The sequence below is a fragment of the Orycteropus afer genome, unplaced genomic scaffold (assembly GCF_000298275.1).
Source record: "Orycteropus afer afer isolate SDZICR_OR568_19922 unplaced genomic scaffold, OryAfe1.0 scaffold00154, whole genome shotgun sequence".
Classification (NCBI taxonomy): Eukaryota; Metazoa; Chordata; class Mammalia; order Tubulidentata; family Orycteropodidae; genus Orycteropus; species Orycteropus afer.
The window spans coordinates 3,996,658-4,016,349 of record NW_006921741.1 but is presented as its reverse complement, the minus strand read 5'-3'; positions in this window follow the sequence as shown (position 1 = coordinate 4,016,349).

Sequence of the window (19,692 nt, the reverse complement as noted above, 5' to 3'; positions counted from 1 at the left end):
GGACTGGTCCCTTCTGATAACTTACCCAAAATACATGACACAAAGTTTCACCATCCTTGCTTCTAAGGAGCATTCTGGCTGTACTTCTTCAAAGACAGATTTGATCATTTTTCTAGCAGTCAATGGTATATTCAATATTATTTGCCAGTGCCATAATCCAAAGGTATCAATTCTTCTTCAGTCTTCCTTATTCATTGTACAGCTTTCACATGTATTTGAGGTGATTGAAAATACCATGTCTTGAGTCAGGTGCACCTTACTCCTCAAAGTGGTATCTTTGCTTTTAAATACTTTAAAGAAGTCTTTTGCATCAGGTTTGCCAAATGAAATATGTTGTTTGATTTCTTGAATGCTGCTTCCGTTGGTGTTGATTGTGGATCCAAGTAAAATGAAATCCATGACAATTTCAAACTTTTCCCCGTTTGTCAAGACTTTGCGTATTGGTCAGTTGTGATGATTTTTGTTTTCTTTTTGTTGAGGTGTAATCCATACTGGTGGCTGTGTTCTCTGATCTTTATCAGTAAGAGTTTCAAGTCCTCTTCACTTTCAACAAGCAAGGTTGTGTCATCTGCATATTGTGAATTTTTAATCAGTCTTCTTGCAATCCTGATATCCCATCCCTTTTCGTATAGTTCCACTTCTTGGATTATTTGCCCAGCATACAGATGGAATAAGTATGGTGAAAAGATATAACCCTGATGCCTCCCTTTCTTGATTTTAAACCATGCAGTATGCCCTTGTTCTGCCAAATTACTACCTCTTGGCCTATGTACAGGTTCTGCTGGAGCATAATCAAGTACTCTGGAATTCCCATTCTTTGTAATGTCCATACTTTGTTATGATCCATACAGTTGAATGCCTTTGCATGATCAATAAAACACAGGTAAATATCTTTCTGGTATTCTTTGCTTTCAGCCAAGATCCATTCTAATACCAGCAGTAATATCCTTTGTTCTATGTCCTCTTCTGAATCTTTCTTGAATTTCTGGCTGTTCCCTGTTGATGTACTACTGCAACTGTTTTTGAATTACCTTCTGAAAAATTTTACTTGCATTCGACCCACCAGCCACTCTATGGAAAGAAGATGGGGCAATCTACTTCAGTAAAGATTTGCTGTCTTGAAAACTGAATGGAGGTTGCTATGAGTTGAAATTGACTTGATGGCAGTGAGGTTTTTTTTTTTTTTTTTTTTTGGTGATATTAGTGCTATTGTTCAATAAATATAGTTACTGCATTGCTTATAACATCATTGTTTATAACTACGAAAACTGGGGGAGAAACCCAAATGTTTATATAATTAGTGGCTAGCGATTCAAACCCACCAGCCACTCCTTGGAAGGAAGGTTGGGCAATCTACTTCCGTAGTGATACCACCTCGGAAACCCAAGGATGGGTCGCTGTGAGTCGGGGCTGACTCTACGGCACATAACAACAACAACAATTTCTAATGTGAAATCCTATTCTGCAGTGAAAATTAATGAACTACCGCTACAGATAGCAATATGGATGAACTTTAATAATATTAAGTTAAAAAGAGAGGGAAACATATAGTATGATCCATTTACATAAACTTCAGAAGCAGAAACAAACAGTATTATTTAAGTATACACACACACACATGCATACATAGATATATATGACCTTGGAAGGAAGGTTGGGCAATGTACTTCCATAGTGACACTGCCTCACAAACCCAAGGAGGGATCACTATGAGTTGGATCTAACTCCATAGCAGTGCTCTCTCTCTCTCTCTCTCTCTCTATATATATATATATGACAAAGGAATAGTTAAATACAGTAGTGTACAGGGAGGGGATGATTTGATTGTGGATGTGCATATCTGTAACTTCTGAGATATGGTAATGATATATTTCTTAAACTGGTTGGTTGGTATATAGGGAATTCTTTTTTCTTTTTTTTTTTTCTTAAAGTATATGTTCTTCAAGCTAGGTTATGGGCACATGGGGTTCATTGTACTAGTCTCTGTTTGAAATATTTTATAATAAAAAAATTAAGATTTTTTTTTTTGAAAAAAGGTATAGGTGTTTATGCTCTTGTTAGATACATAATATATTTTATAATTTAACAAAATTACAACACTGCTAGGCATTAAGATGAGAACTCAACAAAGAACAGGTTTTATTATTATTACTATGATTACTATTTGCTATTATCATTACTCAATAAATATTTCTTAAATGAATGCTTCTCTCATGAAAGGATTTGTTTGATTTTTCCAGGTTTTCTTCTGTTTATGGAGACATAGGGTCAAATCTTTGTTACATTTCACATTTAGGCATTCAGGTCTTTTAATAGGCATCTAATTACTTAGAAACATCTGAGTGATTGGCTAGATTCTCCATCTTCATTTCAAAGTTTGGCACAATTTTGGTAGATCCTGCACTTGTTGAACTCAGATTTGTTGTTGTTAGTTACTGCAGAGTTAATTTGACTCATGGTGACCCCACATGTGCAGAATAGAACTGCTCCATAGTGTTTTTGAGGCTGTACTCTTTCAAAAGCAAATCACCAGTCCTGTGTTCCTAGTTGCCTCTGGTTGGGTTCAAACTGCCAACCTTTCAGCTAGAAGTCAAATGCTTAATTTTTTACACCACCCCAGGACTTCTGAAATTGCATATGTTTGAATAATAGTTTGTTGCTGGCATAAATATATTATAGGTTGTGTCTTCCTTCTGAATTCCAAAACAATATGTCTGCAAAATACTTATGAAAGCTAATGGTCTGAATAATTTGGTGTTTCAAAATTTCACTTTCTAAGTTTCTTCTTCACAGAAAACCCAATTTAATTAACCCCATCTTCAATTTTATTCATGGTTTTCTATTCCCCCTTCAAGTCAATCAATCAACCAGTGAACATGTATATAGTTGTGGTTGTTGTTGTTATGTGCCATTGAGTCGGACCCGACTCATAGCGACCTATCCTTGGGTTTCTGAGGCAGCATCACTACAGAAGTAGATTGCCCCATCTTCCTTCCAAGGAGTGGCTGGCGGGTTTGAATTGCCAGCCTTCTGGTTAGCAGTCAAGTGCCTTAGGCACTACACTACCAGAGCTCCCAAGTATATAGTAGATAGCTGCATTTTATCTATTAATTCATTAATATATTAAAAAAAAAAACACTAGAAGTAATTTGTTACAAGTGTGATAAGTGAAAGGTGCTCTGTTACGCTTACCTGAATCCTAGGTTCTTCATATACAATATGGCTTCAACAGTTGTTCCTCATTCTCACCTATTAAAGTATGTAGCTCTGCTCTTAACCTGACATGTGAGCTCCAAAGACTTATCTTGAACTATGGCCTTGTTTTTCAACAACACAAACAGTGGCTATATACGTGGACTTCACCAAATGGAACACACAGAAATCAGATTGACTACATCTGTGGCAAGAGGCAATGGAGAAGCTCAATATCTTCGGCCAAAACCAGGCCAGGAGCTGATTGTGGAACAGACCATCAACTGCTCATATGCAAGTTCAACTTGAAATTAAAGACAATTAAAACAAGTCCATGAGAGCCAAAATATGATCTTGAATATATCCCTCCTGAATTTAGAGAATATCTAAAGAATAGATTTGATGCAATGAACACCAATGACCAGAAACCAGATGAATTGTGGGATGACATCAAGAGCATCATCCATGAAGAAAGCAAGAGGTCACTAAAAAGGCAACGAAAGAAGAGAAGACCAAAATGGATGACAGAAGAGACTCTGAAACTTGCCCTTGAGTGGAGAGTAGCTAAAGTAAATAGAAGAAATGACAAGATAAAAGAGTTGAACCGAAGATTTCAAAGAGCAGCTCAAGAAGACAAAGCCAATTATTATAATGAAATGTGCAAAGACCTGGAGTTAGAAAGCCAAAAGGGAAGAACAAGCTCGGCATTTCTCAAGATGAAAGAATTGAAGAAAAAATTTAAGCCTCAAGTTGCAATATTGAAAGATTCTAAGGGCAAAACATTGAATGATGCAGAACATTAAAAGAAGATGGAAGGAATACACAGTGTCACTGTACCAAAAAGAACTGGTCAATCTTCATCCATTTCAGGAGGTGGTGTATGATCTAGAACCAATGGTAGTGAAGGAGGAAGTCGAAGCTGCAATGAAGGAATTGGTGAAGAACAAGGCTCTGGGAATTGATGGAATACCCATTCAGATATCTCAACAAACGGATGCCACACTGGAGGCACTCACTCGGTTATGCCAAGAGATTTGAAAGACAGCTAGCTACCTGGTCAACTGACTGGAAGAGAAACATATTTGTACCCATTCCAAAGAAAGGTGATCCCACAGAATATGGAAATTATTGAACAATATCATTAATATCACACACAAGTAAGATCTTACTGAAAATAATTCAAAAATGGTTGTAGCAGTATATTGACAGAGAACTTCCCAAAGGTGCAAGCTGGATTCAGAAGAGGACATGGAACAAGGGATATCATAGCTGCTGTCAGATAGATCTTGGCTCAAGGCAAAGAATACCAGAAAGATGTTTATTTGTGCTTTATTGACTATGCAAAGGCATTTGATTGTGTGGATCATGACAAATTATGGATAACATTGAGAAGAATGGGAATTCCCGAACACTTGATTGTACTCATGAGGAACCTGTACCTTGACCAGGAGGCTGTTATTCGGACAGAACAAGGGGACACTACATGGTTTAAAATCAAGAAGGGAGTGCGTCAGGGTTGTATTCTTTCTCCACACTTATTCAATCTATATGCTGAGCAAATAATCTGAGAAGCTGGACTATATGAAGAAAAACATGGCATCAGGATTGGAGGAAGAGTCATTAACAACCTGAGATATGTTGATGATACAACTTTGCTTGCTGAAAGTGAGGATGACTTGAGTCACTTACTGATGAAGATTAAGGAACACAGTCTGCAGTATGGATTACATCTCAATATAAAGAAGACAAAAGTCCTCACAACTGGACCAATAAGCAGCATCACAATAAATGGAGAAAAGATTGAGGTTGTCAAAGAATTCACATTGTATGGTTTTACAATTGATGCCAATGGAAGCAGCAGTCAGGACATTAGATGACGTGTAGCACTGGGCAGGGCAGCTGGAATGGAACTCTTTCAAGTGCTGAGGAGCAAGGATGTCTCCTTGAGGATTAAGGTGTGCTTGACACAAGCCATGATATTTCCACTCACCTCCTATGCATGTGAGAGCTGGACAATGAATAAGGAAGACCGAAGAAGAGTTGATGCTTTTGAGTTGTGGTGCTGGTGAAGAATGCTGAAGGTACCATGGACTGCCAAAGAACTAACAGATCTGTCCTGAAGGAAGTACAGCCGAGATGCTCCTTGGAAGCGAGGATGGCCAGACTTTGTCTCACCTACTTTGGTCATGTTGTCAGAGGGGACCATACCCTGGAGAAGGATATCATGCTTGGTAAGGCAGAGCATCAACAAAGGAGGGGAAGACCTTCGAGGAGATGGATTGACATGGTGGCTGCGACAATGGGCTCAGGTATAGCAAGGATCGTGGAGCTGGCGCGGGATCGGGCAGTGTTTCGTTCTGCTGTGCATGGGGTCGCTATGAGTTGGAAATGACTCGACGGCACTTAACAACAACAACAACATAACCTCAGAATAATCAACACTCACTAACTATTGAAAGCTTGGCTGATAGAACCTTATTTTAAAAGGTTGCTTTAAAACTCCACAGAATTCCTCCTAGAATATCTAAAATCTGTCTGCTTCTCAACCACTGGTGTGCTTCCCAGTGCCCTCAGAATTACTTTACTAAATTGTAGTTTGGAATGATGTCATAGGTATATATGGTAAAATAAGCGAAGTGCTAGGAAACTGTTGCTTTATCTACTATAATGTGCTGTCACCTCATTTATCTTCATGAGAAGCATGGAGAAACTTATGTATGGCCTCATTAGATTCCTGAGTAGTTTGTCTTTATCTTTTTTCTAAATGATATGGTCACTATGAATAAGGTCACTGATTGTGTCTTTCTCTTGTCATAAACTGTTGAGCTGGCTAGAATCATATTTTTGGCCCTCCAGTATATGTTTGTTCAATAACTAACCGATTCACTCTGGTTTCATTGCATCTTTCCTGTTTCTGTTGTCTCTTTTTTATGACCATATTAAAAATAATATTTATTTTTTAAAAGTCTTAAATTTCATTATATTTAAATGTCACCTAAATCCTCTGTAGAAAAAGCCAAATTATGTGAACACATAGAGTCAACCTTATTTTATAGTAACCCTACAATGTTATTAACATTAGATTTTTTTAAGATGAGAATGTTTAAATAATTTGTCCAAATTTGTAAAAGATAGAGCCAATATTCAAACCAGGCTTGTGTATCTGACTTCAAAATCTGTGTATGTTTCATGTACCACATAGATCTTCACTGAGTATGCATTATTTGCCAGGCACTGTTCTATGTACTAGGGTTTCAATAATGAATGAGATAGTCCCTGTTACATGGACCCCACTGCCTGTAAGGGCTGTACAAGAACTAAGGTAACACAGGAGAAGCATGGAATTCCAAGTCCAAGAGCTTTGGTAGCTGTACTGTGTGAAAGACCCTGAAACAAGATGTGGTTGCCATTTACCTTGGCCCAGCCATCCCTGAGCATGCAGTCAAAACAATGATCCTTCTACCTCTGTTCCAAGAGACATATGTCAAATTATCTTCTTTGCCTAACCCATATAATCTAGAGTATGATTGGACCTAACTCCTAGCAATGCCTCCTTCCTACTCCTTCCAACAATATGACTCTCCTTCTCTCTGTTTGAACAAGAGTGTACAGCTCTTTCTCCTTGTATGCTGTTGATTAGAACCTAGTTTTAGTTCCATTAAATGTGGAGACCCCAGAAGTTTGTCTGTGTACATATGTGGTGTGTATGTGTGTCTATGAAATGACATGCTATCCTTTTAGGCTTAAAAGACTGTTATAGAAAAATAGCAGAAGAACTAATCAATCAATAAAGTGTGAGTATGTGGTGAAGAAGAATGGGGGAGGAGAGGAGATGGAGAAACTGAAAAGAAGGAAAAATTTTGAGAGAACTATGTAAGTGAAATGCAAGGCAAGAAGCATTTAACTATTGCACTACCAGAGTTCCTTAAAACTATCTCCATAGGGACATAGAGCAATTAACACAAAAACAATTAAAGAATAAATAGAGCCTAAAGTGTCTTTTATAACTTTGACTATACAGGAGTTCAGAGAAGAGCAACGGAGGATAGAAAACAATAGCCAAGAATGCTTTACCCGGGTGGCCAGGCTTGAGAGCCTTTGAAAGATGGGAAGATTTAATCAAGCAAAGAAAGGATGGCATTGTGTATATAGATTTATAGAACCCAGGTGACTAATTCATTTGGGGTGGTTTTTCATAAGCCTCACAGAAAACTGGCTTCATGAAATTCTAGACACTATTGAAATTATTTTTAAGTTTCATATCTGTGTGATTTATCTAATCAGTTCATAAGCACCCTGAATCCTAGGCTGTTTCTTCTATTTCTTCTATATTTCTGCATGTGTCTAAGACAGTGCTCTAGGCTGTTTCCAATAGATGCTTGTTAGTTAACCATACAATCATCTTGTGAGATAATAATTATAATATCATTTATTCATGAAAATACTGTGTCCTAGGCAGATATAACTGTACATGTACATATCCATGGCTGGGAACAAAAGTACAAATGGAAGCCCACACACCATATACTAAATATTTTGAACTTCTAAATCAAGTTAACAAACTGTTCCTAAAGTACATTTTACCTTTCAGCTTTAAGAAATATTCTTTCAAAATGACTTGGAAAACCTGGTTCAAACTTAAGAATGTTGGAATGAAGTAGAGTGAATTCACTGACTCTTTAGAATTCCTAGCTGGGTAATATGTGTATATGGTTAAGAGCTTGGCTTCTAACTGAAAGTTTAAAGTTTTGAGTCCACCCAGAAGTGTAGTGCCTAAGGCACTTGACTGCTAACCATAAAGCTGGTGGTTCAAGCCCACCAGCCACTCCTTGGAAGAAAGTGTGGTCAATATACTTTCATAGTGATACAGCCTCGAAAACCCAAGGAGGGGTCACTATGAGCCGGGACCGACTTGACAGCACATAACAACAACAGAGACTTCTTAGAAGAAAAAGATCCTTGTCATCTACTTCCAAAAAATCAGCCATTGAAAATCTTACAGAACACAGTTCTGGTCTGACATTTATGTGGTTGCCATGAGTTGGAATTGACTCAAAGGCAACTGGTACTAGTATAGGAAGAATCTCCTGGAAAGCATGGGCCAAGATCCATCTTCTTCTTTCCTATGCCCAGCTCCATCTGTAGCAGCTCAGGGCCTTACACTCAGAGTTACAGATGCTGCAATGCACAGACTCTCCCCCATACCATATAAGCACACTCTTCAAGTTTAGGGGTACATACAGGAAGGGGAGGGATTAGTGTTAACCTTAAACTATAGTTTTGAAGACTGGCAACACTTTAAAATCTTTCAGTCTCTTTTAAAGGGGAAAAATTCACAAGTCACCAGTGTTATTATTTTTATTATTGTGGTGCAGTGAATTACTTAATGTGGCTCTTCTAGTCATGGTTTTTGTGACTGTGTGGGACTATGCAAATATGAGGTGCTTGTCACCTACCAAGGGGTTTAGATAGCTTGTTAATAATGTAAAGTACATGGTACCCTTGTGTAGATTGAACCATGCGAGTAAGGTGTATGGAACACTAACGTGGTGATTGGTCAGTTTTGCTATCTCACTAGGCTTAAATGGGCCATCCCAGAGGTGGAAAGGGGGTTCTCACTACCACCAAGAAAGAAGAGCTAGGAGTGGAATGCATCCTTTGGACCCAAGATCTCTGCACTTGTCCGGAGACAGAGAGAGAGCTTTGGTGAGATGGTGAAATACAGTGGGAAACAGCAGCAGAGAAATAGCATCAGCAGACTCTGGTAGCAGACCATCAGAGAGGGTAGAACCAAGAGACCAGCATGAGACAGTGATAGGCTTCTCCACCCATGCAGTGAGAAAGCTGAGTGCCTTTGAGCAGGAGTCTTGTTCTCAGAGTGGGTTGCTTGTCTGGGCACCTACCAGCAGAGCTAAAAGAGCTTTGTAACACTTGCCCGAGCAGGGTGAAGAAAAAGGGGCCATAGGCCTAAGAAGCTGAGGCCAGAGAGAAGCATGACTGTGGCATGGCTGAGAAGAAGCTGTCCTAATTGAAGAATTGAATGTACCCTGAGTGGTTTCTGATCCTGAATTGTAACCTGTTACTTTCCTAATAAACGGCATAGTCATGAGTGTTGTCTGTGAGTTCTGTGTGCCCATTGCAATGAGTTATCCAACCCAACAGAGAAGTAGAGATTGCTATTGGGAGGGATGGTTGGTGTCAGAATTGGTAAAAAGGTTGGAGGATAGAGGCATGTCTGATCTCTATCTCAGAGAAATCAGCCTAGAGCTGTTGATGCTGATGGTGATTCTCTCTCCCCCTCGTAAAGTTAGAAGAGGTCAGACAGTACCTCTCCAACACTATTTTTGCAATGATAAAGATTATTTAATACATTTAGACATAAAATAGGTATATTTTTTTCTCAACTTATAACAACATAGATTTAGAAGACAAGTAAAAGAAAACTAAAAACACTAATTTTTTCATTTATTTATTAATTTGATATGTATTTAGTAGGCACTTACTATGAGCCATACACTGCAGACATGTTGTTGTTATGTGCCATCGAATTGACCCCGACTCATGGTGACCCCCTCCTTGGATTTCCAAGGCAGTATCCCTACAGAAGTAGATGGCCCAACCTTCCTTCCAAGGAGTAGCTAATGGGTTTGAACCGCCAGTCTTCTGGTTAGCAGTCAAGTGCCTTAGGCACTAAGCTATCAGAGCTCCACTGCAGACATAGCCACAAATAAAGGAGACATGGTCTCTTCCCCCATTTTAGTGGATAAAATTAGTATTAACATTTATTTACTGTCGCATGTGATGTTTTTCTGAGACTTAATCTCTACTGATAATATGGATATAATTTTGACAGCTTTTGACGTTGGCATGACCGTATAATACCACATGTCCTAAGATTACTCAATTTTCTAACCACTTGTCAGTGTTTAAATCAGTGCAAAATGTCCTGTAATCTCATTTAACTTTCACTTGGCACAGAGAGAGTATACCTATTTAGGTTCATTTCTCATGAACTATGCAATGAAATAGTTGAAACTTGATGCTATTCTGTTATAATCACAAGAACAAATGTAGACACTGAAATCATGTGTTAGTACTTGGTTATAAGGTGTTATTAAGATGATTATGAATAATTTACTTTATTAAATAGACTATCATATAAATAAAATACAAAATCAAGAAATATAGAGAATTCTATGAACCAAAAGGACTCACCCACAAAACCTGGTCTGAGAAATAACAAATGATGCTTTCTATTTTCTGTTCCCTAACAAACTATGGCTTTCTTCAAGGAGCTCTGGTGGCACAGTGCCTAATGCATTTGATTGCAAACCAGAAAGTTGGTGGTTCAAACCCAGAAGCTACTTTGTGAAAGGAAGATGGAACAAGCTACTTCTGTAAAGATTTACCCCCTTGAAAACCCAGTGGGAATCGCTCTGAGTGGGAACCGCTATGAATTTGGTTTTGGTGTTTATGGCTTTCTTCAGGAAGGGAACCAGTGTTTAAAGGCTCCCTTTAGATGCTTTCCATGCATCTAGCACAAGGTAGATGTGCAGATACATTTTTTGAATGGATGTAAAGAAGAATGAATTAATAAACTCTGGGTGCAAAATAGATTTTAATTTTCTGCTATTGAAATACACCCATCTGAACCTTCAGGCAAAATAGAGATAATTTTCTTCTGTACTTTTAAATACATGGGTGATTTATGCAAACTCATATTCTTTTTTTCTAGTTAGTGGTCAAGTGCCTTAGGCACTATGCCACCAGAGCTCCTATATTATTTTTTATTTAAGATTAGTTATTTTAATATCCAAATTACATAATTTGAGAAAGAATTCTATCCCTTGTAATGGAACCCCTTTTATTCATCAATATTTTCTTCTCATTTTTATGCACATGTATATATTGAGTTGAAACTGTGATGTGTGTATCTGTATTTCTTCCTTTACTATTACTTGGGGTACATTTTTTATGTTGATTAATGGTACATAATCCCAATATCTATCATGTTAATATTTTTCTTATTATAAAATTAAGACACATTTAGTATAGATAATAGTAAAATTACAGATAAGCAAAGTAATAAAATATCACTATAATCCTAATAAGAAGAGATAACTGCTATTGCTTTATTTTGTGATATATACCCTTTCAGTCTTTTCAATACATCTGTATGTGTGTGCATGTGTGTGTGTTCAAAAATAAATGCCAAATGTGAATATTCTTTTAGACAGTGTATTTAAAACTGTTAATGAAGTGTCTGAGGATAAAAAGTACAGGTAGCATGTCAAAAGGAAATCTAAGGTATATACTGTCATCACATAATTAAAATAACTATTGTGCAGAGCTTAGAAGCATATTTTCTGATAACGTAGCTAAAGAATAGTAAGAGAAAGTCTGAGGATGAGAAGTCTCTAACTAACCAGAGCTCTCACAACTGGGTACTAAGGGAGAAGTATGATTTTGTTGCTAGGCAACCAATATCCAGAAGACCTCCAGACAGTACACCGGCTGCTCTGCCCCCCAGCATGACACATGCTGTGTATGGAGATGGCTGAGACTCCCTATGCACATTGGCCTCCAAAGTCTAGTCTATGTCCTGCCCATAGAGCATGCCCCAGATCAGCTCAATGTGTTACCCAGCTGGAAAAGACAGACAGCCCTAAGGCTTTTTGAGAAGCCTCTGTTATAGTGAAACTGTACTAGAGATGATATGTTAAGTCCTGGCTGTCATTGACTTTTCCTATCAATGACTTCAGTGGGGTGAGTATAGGGGAACTCCAAACTCAGAGCTGGAAAGCCAAAAGGTTATATCTTTCCAGGCTTATACAGAGATTTGGGGAGAAATATTAGGGGGATGTGAATAAGGTCATAATGAGCTCTATTTCCTCTCTTCTATGGTGAAAACCCAGAATACCACAAAATTGGTGGTATGACTTTCTTACTTAAACTATTAAAAGTAGAAAACTTCATTTCCTATTGTATGACTAATCAGTGTCCCCAAAATGCAGTGTTCTGAAGGACCTACCACTCCACAGTACAATTAATCATTTGCTGGACACTCAAGACCTAACTTGAACCTTTTGTAGTTTTGAAGGAAAATACCATTTAGTGAATATTTATATATCTACAATCTCCTAACCACATTTCCAGTATCCACAAGTTTCATAAAAAAATGTTTCCTTTCTACTTTCTATTTTGAGAATAATCAAAATTAGAGGAAAAACTGAAAAAATAGTTCAATAAACTGTATATCCTTCAACTAAATTCCTTAATTATTAACATTTTGCCACATTTATCTAGAAGATAAAAAGGATTTTATAAGTTTTCAGCAAACTAATTTGTCCAAAAAAGCTTGACCTGAAATGACATGTCTTTATTCATTCTAGGTGGTGTGACTATCCATATATTTTATGGCAGAACCATCACTTATTTGATTATAGGATACCATAGCAGGCCTATTGAGATGTTAAGTAATATATGATATATTGCATCTTTTATCTTTTTTTTTATTTTTTTAAGTCTACTGAATATTTCACCTCAAGAATTATAGATAAGGAACTGTAGACCTGTACTAAGTACTAGATATTGTGCTGGGAAATTTATCTCCCCCCCTCCCCTGCCCTGTCTTCATTTAATCTGTATGATAATTCCATAGAGGAAACATTATCTCACTTTATAAATTCAGTTCAGAGACATTAAATAACTCCCCAATGTCATATAGCTAGTAAGTGGCTGATCTAAGATTTAAACCCAGGTATGTCAGCCTCTTAGCTCTTCCCTCTAAACTATGTTGTTTCATTTCACTATCTTTATACCAGTAAAGAAAGTGAGGGCATGGAGTATTCCAAGGAAACAATGGTAGATGTTAGGCCAGAATAGAATCTACTGTCTGAGGGACCCACATTGGTCTGCTGCAGTCTGCATCTGTCTTATGTCTTGGCAAGATGGATTCTTATATAGGTGTCTAGACATATCCCTGAGTCAGGGCTAGATGCATCAAAACTAAGGAGATAGATATATAGGTTATCCCTCAAGCACTCCAGCTACCCTCAGTTTAATGTAAGTTGAAAAGGAGATTTTAATGTGTCTAGTGGTTTTCTCCAGAAAAATTTTGAATCTGAATTGAGATTTCTGAGACCTTAAATTAAGCAGAGAAAATACAAGACATATGTACCACCAACCTTCCCTTTCCCATGCAGGCATTAAAAATCAATTGTGTCATTCATTCACAATAACTCAGATGCACCTTAGAAGATTTTCAGCCTAGTGATCAAGGTAAATTAGACCAATGGTTTGGAACTGGAGTTGTAGATTCTACATATTTGCCACTCCTAGGAAGGTTGGGCAATCCTACTTCCGTAGTGATACTGCCTCGGAAACCCAAGGAGGGGTCACTATGAGTCAGGGCCGACTCGACGGCACATAACAACAATATCAAGCCAATGGAGTAATCAGGAGGAATTTCATTTACTGTGGTAAAGGTATTTTGAAAGTTATTTAAGCTTATTGGAATTTGGATTTGGACAGGTCTTTGGATCTAGTCACTGGGAAATAACTGCCTTTTGTTTAGGAGTTTCTTTTAAACTAATATAATTTCTACCCTCCCATTTAATATAGCAGGGGTAGTAGGATATAAATGAAAGCAAAACTTAGCCAAAGAGAATCAGCCAAGACTACTTGACATCCCTAGAAGACTAAAAGAGGAGGATGAAGCTTCTGGTACTGCTTGAGGATCACTACTTCATCTTTCTTGAAGATGGGAAAAGAGGTGGAGGATAGGTGCTAAACTGAAAAAAAAAAAAAAAGGCTTTTTACCCTAGATTGATAAAGAAGTGAAAATTGCAAAATATATGAACAACTGCATGGGCTGTCATAGGAAGTAAAAAAGAGAAGAGAAAAATATGAACAAATCAGAGAAACAAATAATTGTTGCTTTTTTTTTTTTAATGTTATTTCTGGAAAATTTCAATATTCAGTAAAAGTCTTTAAGATCATGGATAGCTGTGAGGCCATTTGAATTGGTTAAATTCATCTGGGTAATTGTGGATACTAGTTTAGCAGATGTAGTGGCCATGGTGGGGAGCTCTGGTAGCATAGTGCCTAAGGCACTTGACTGCTAACCAGAAGGCTGGCAGTTCAAACCCACCACCCACTCCTCAGAAGGAAGGTTGGGCAATCTACTTCTGTAGTGATACCACCTTGGAAGCCCAAGGAGGGGTCGCTATGAGTCAGGTCTGACTTGATAGCACATAATAACAATAACAGTGGCCATGCTTAAGGAAATTGAGAAAAACAAATAAATCCCCTATGTAGCCCAGAAAATAGTCTGCTATAGTGAGAAAGCATAGGATATGAAGGAAATAGATGTACATTTGAATTCCTGTTCTACCATTCTCTGGAAATATGACCATGGATAAGCAATTTAACATGTCTGAGCCTCAGTTTTCTCACATGTAGGGATCAAAGGGTGGTTACCACCACCTCCCCTCCCCCCCAAAAAAATATTGCTGTGGAGTTGATTATGACTCATAGCAACCTGGTAAATGTGATTACCTTGCTGTAATGGAGGAATGCCCATTTCAATGTCCATTCTCTTTATCCTGGTTAAGTGAAGTGAATATCTGTATGTCCCCAAACTTGTGTATTAACAAGATGTCACCAATGGAACTAATGGACATATTCCACATCTGAAGGTTGGAAAATTAATTGAGACTTCCCAGTTGTAATGAACTTCTTTTAGAATTTTAATGAATTTTTTGCTATTTAAAAATTTCACTCTATGTGTGAATATAACCAGATGGTCAGTGATAAAGGCCAAATCCCAAGACTTCCCAATATCTATATATGCCAGAATTTTCACTTTCATTATCAGCTATCTAGTAAATTTGAATTAAGAGTTTCACTTCTTTAAAAGATGCTGTTTTGCTCTCATTTTTAATTATAACCCTACATCCGGATGTTTCCAGTATACCTCTTTGAAGAGCAATTTTTATGATTAACCAGATAGAATTTTTTTTTCTTTAAGATTTGAGTATGAACAGATGGTGCTTTTCAATGTCTTTTTATAAGTTCTCTGTATGTCTTTCATAGCAAAACCTAAACTATGAACTTAACATTTTATAACTGGAAAAACTTATGGAAAAGGAAAAGTGACTATTTAGTTTATGGGCTACATCAGCTCTTCTTCCTTAGTAGAGATTTATTCTCTTCAATTTAGTAACATTCCTAGGATCATTTGACAATATTGGAAACTAAGTGAGAATTTGAGCTTATGTATCACTTAGAATTCTGAGATCACATAAAGATGAATCACTTTTTAAAATTCTTAATTTCATATAGCCTGTACTTTAAAAAAATATTCCAAAATTATGCTTTAGCATATTTAATCTTTTGTATTGGTGATTCACCATGTTTGACAAGGCTATATGTGAAGACTCAAAAAAAAAAAAAAGATCACTGCCATCGAGTTGATTCTGACTCATAGTGACCCTCATTGGGTTTCTGAAGCTATACATCTTCAAGGAAGTAGATTTCCCACTCTTCCTTCCACAGAGCAGATGGTAGGTTTGAATCGTTAACCTTCTAGTTAACAGCCAAGTGCCTTATCCACTATGCCACTAGAGTGCCTTACGTGAAGACTAAGGGACCCAAACATATCTTATCATACATCCTTTATGATCCTTCCCTGACTGCTATGTTTTCTACCTCTTTTATAAATTATTACTTCCCAAACAGGTGAATCATTCAATTCAAGTTATAACGAGTACTTTACAAATGAAGTATCTTGGTATCTTCCATCTTCTGCTGTTTTCAGATATATTCTAATATTATAGAAATAATATGCAAAGATAAATGCTTTCATGTGTTATGGCCATGGTCCATTTAAATAATCTCTGACAATGGTACGACCAAGAGATGTTTGAGGGTAAGTGTGATCATTGTCCTCTGTGCTTCCACCCATTTTTCTTTTCTTCCCCCCTCACATCCACTATCTGTAATAGATTGGTAGAAAATAGATGGTAGAAAAGAAAAGGATATGCTTTTGTTCCTCCTTCGATTTTCATAGTCAACAAGTCCATATTTTTCCTGTATTATACAATGTAAACTCCCAGAAAGCCTGAGGAATTTGAATGTAATGTTAAGAAGTATCATGGATCAAGGGAAGAGGCAGTTTGACAGAGACTGATGACTACAAATTTTTGCACACTGGAAACTAACCTCAGCTTGTATTTTATCATCACCTATTCTTCAAATGTGAGAGCTGGGTAATGAATAAGAAGACCACAAAAGAATTGATGAATTTGAATTGTGGTGTTGGCTAAGAATATTGAACACACCATGAACTGCTTGAAGAATGAACAAATCTGTCTTAGAGGAAATACAACCAGAACTGTACTTAGCAGTGAGACTTTGTCTCATCTTTGTCTCATATTTTTATCATGTTGTCAGAAGGGACCAGTCCCTGGGGATGGATATCATGCTCGGTAAAGTGGAGGGTCAGCGAAAAAGGGGAAGACTTTCAACAAGATGGATTGACACAGTGGCTGCCATGATGGGCTCGAGCATGGCAATGATGGTGAGCATGGCGCAGGACTGGGCAGTGGTTCGTTCTGTTGTGCATAGGGCCACTATGAGTTGGAAGGAGCTCTAGTGGTATAATGGTGAAAGCATTTGACTGCTAACCAAAAGGTTGATGGTTCGAACCAACCAGCTACTCTGGGAGAAAGATGAAGCAGTCTGCATCCATAAAGATTCACAGTCTTGGAAATTCTATGGGTCAGTTTTGCTCTGTCCTATAGGGTTGCTGTAAGTTGGAATTGACACAATGGCAGGGGTTGGAATTGGCTCTACAGCACCTAATAATAACATTTTTCAAAGTTTCTCTTTACCTTCCTAGGTTAAACTGATGCCTCCCTTCTTTGGAATTCCTCTAAGGAAGTCTTACATTTCTATCTCCCTCACCAGATTACAAACTCAATAGGAACAAAATCTCTGTTTTACAAGTCTTGAAATATCCTAAACCACACTCAGTACCTAGTGAATAGAAGGCAAAAAATGGACTGTTGTAATGTTAATTTAGTTGAATTTTCCAGGTAGAATATCTGTCTTTGTCTCTGTTGAATATTATTGAGTCATTTTTCAAGTGCTAAACTTTTCTCCCTGGTAATGACTTGAAAATCCATTTGCTCCTTCTGGCCAGTAGAACATTAAATCCCTCCTTTGAACACTGTATCATAAAGTAGTTGATGGTGTTGTAGTGCTTGTTTTCATTGCTAATAGCAAGAGCTGGAAGAGATACCAGTATGTTCCAGACACTATGCTACACATTCATTCTTTGAGGTGGGTAGCTTTGTTTTGTTTTTAATTTCTTATTGTGAGTTGGGTGCAAATTTACAAAGCAGATTCCTTTTACTCTCAAGAGTTACTGCATGTTTGGATTCACGACCCCAATTACAATCCTAACAATAAAAAACTTTCTTCCTGTCTCCTCCTTGTGACTACCCCTTCACTGTGTCTTTCTTATCTATGCATTCCTGTCTGTCCAGCTTTCCCTCGATGCAAATACTGCCCTTCTGATCTTTCTCACAGTTGATTGATTTAAGTAGTACATTTCCCCAGAGTAGGTGGGCGTATCTTCCTGGGGTAGGTGTTCTGTAGCCCTTTTTACTATTTGACTGAGAGCTAATTCTCAGAAGTGAGTCCAGTTCCAGACCCAGAGGATAACCTGGGGACGTACTCTTGGGCATTACACCAGTCTCTGTCCAACCAGTAATTCTGATCGTTTTTGTGTTTTTGAATTTTGGTCCACATTTTTACTTCCATTCTATTCAGGATCTCCAATTTTGATCCCTTTCCAAATGATTGGCATTGGTAGCTGGGCACCATCTAGTTCTTCTGGTCTCAGGTTCCTGTGGTCTCACAGATCCTTGGACTAATTATTTCCATATGCTTTGATTTTCTTCATTGTTCTTTGCTCCAGATGAGGGGACACCAATAGTTACATCTTAGATAGCTTCTCAAAAGGTTGTAAGAGCCCAGTTGCTACTCGACAGGGTAGTTGTGTGTGTGTGATTTGGGTGAAAATTTACAGAGAAAATTCACTTTCCATACAGCAGTTCACATACACTCTGTCTCATGACATTGGCTACAATTTAGCACAATGCAACAGCTCTCCTCCTACTTCCTCCCAATAGTTACCTCTCCCTGTGTCCATCCCTCCATGCACTCCTGCCCCCTGAGCTGTCTCCCTATGCATACACAGCTCTTATTTCTCCCATAATTGTTCTCTCCAAGGAGTGTATCTACCCCAGGTAAATGTTCAACTCATATGTCTGTCTTTTGTTTGGCTGGAAGCCACAAGTGTGGGTTCAATTCCAGATCTGAAGGGCAGCTAGGGGCCATAGTCTCAACGGTTCCACCAAGCTCTATCAGATCAGCAAATCTGGTTCCTTGACAGGATAGTTTTTAATCTCCATTTTACAGATAGGGAAACTGAGCCTTTAAGGAACTAAATAAATTTTCCCAAAAATCACAAGAACAGTATGGCTAGTGAAGAATTAAAGTCAATCTTTCTAATTCTGATTTCCAAGCTATTAAACATGATATTGCCTTGACTATTTCTGCCTTTGCATGTGCTATAAAAATCATTAGATAATTAAGAAAATCTAGTCCATGAAATTATTCTCTGAATATTTATGAAAATTTTCAAAATCACTTCACATTAAATTCTTGCCCTCTAATGTGTGAACAACTTTGGCCAGACTTCCGGTCTTTGTGAAGTTGATGTATATGCTTTATGTTTTACCATTAGGTTTGCTAATGAAAATAAAGATAATGGTGTTTGAATCCTAAGGAATAGACCAAAACAAACAAACAAACAAACAAACAAACAAAAAAGACAACAAAAAAGATGAACTAGTAAGTGATTATAACAATGTCGCAGGATACAAGATTAATATACGAGAGTCAATTACTTCCTATATATCAGCAATGAACAGTTAGAATTTGAAATGAAAAACATAACATCATTTACATTATTACCAAAAGAATTTAAATACTTAAGTATAAATCTAACAAAACATGTAGATCTTATGTGAGAAAAATACATAACTCTGATGAAAGAAATGCAAGATCTAACTAAATAAATGGAGAAATATTTCACATTCATGAGAAGAGATTCAATATTGTTAAGATATCACTTCTCAAATTGATCTAAAGATTCAATGTAAGTCCAGCAAAAATCTAAACAATTGTGGATAAACTGATTTTAAAGCTTATGTGGAAGGGGAGAAGACCCAGAATAGCCAATACAATACTGAAAAAGAACAAAGAGGACTGAAAATCAATTTTAAGACTTACCAAAAAGCTTCAATAATCATGACAGTGTGGTATTGATGAAAGGCTGGACAGTAGTTCAATGGAACAGAATAAAATAAAGCCACACATATATAGTCAAATGATCTTTGACAAAACAGCAAAGGCAATCCAATAGAG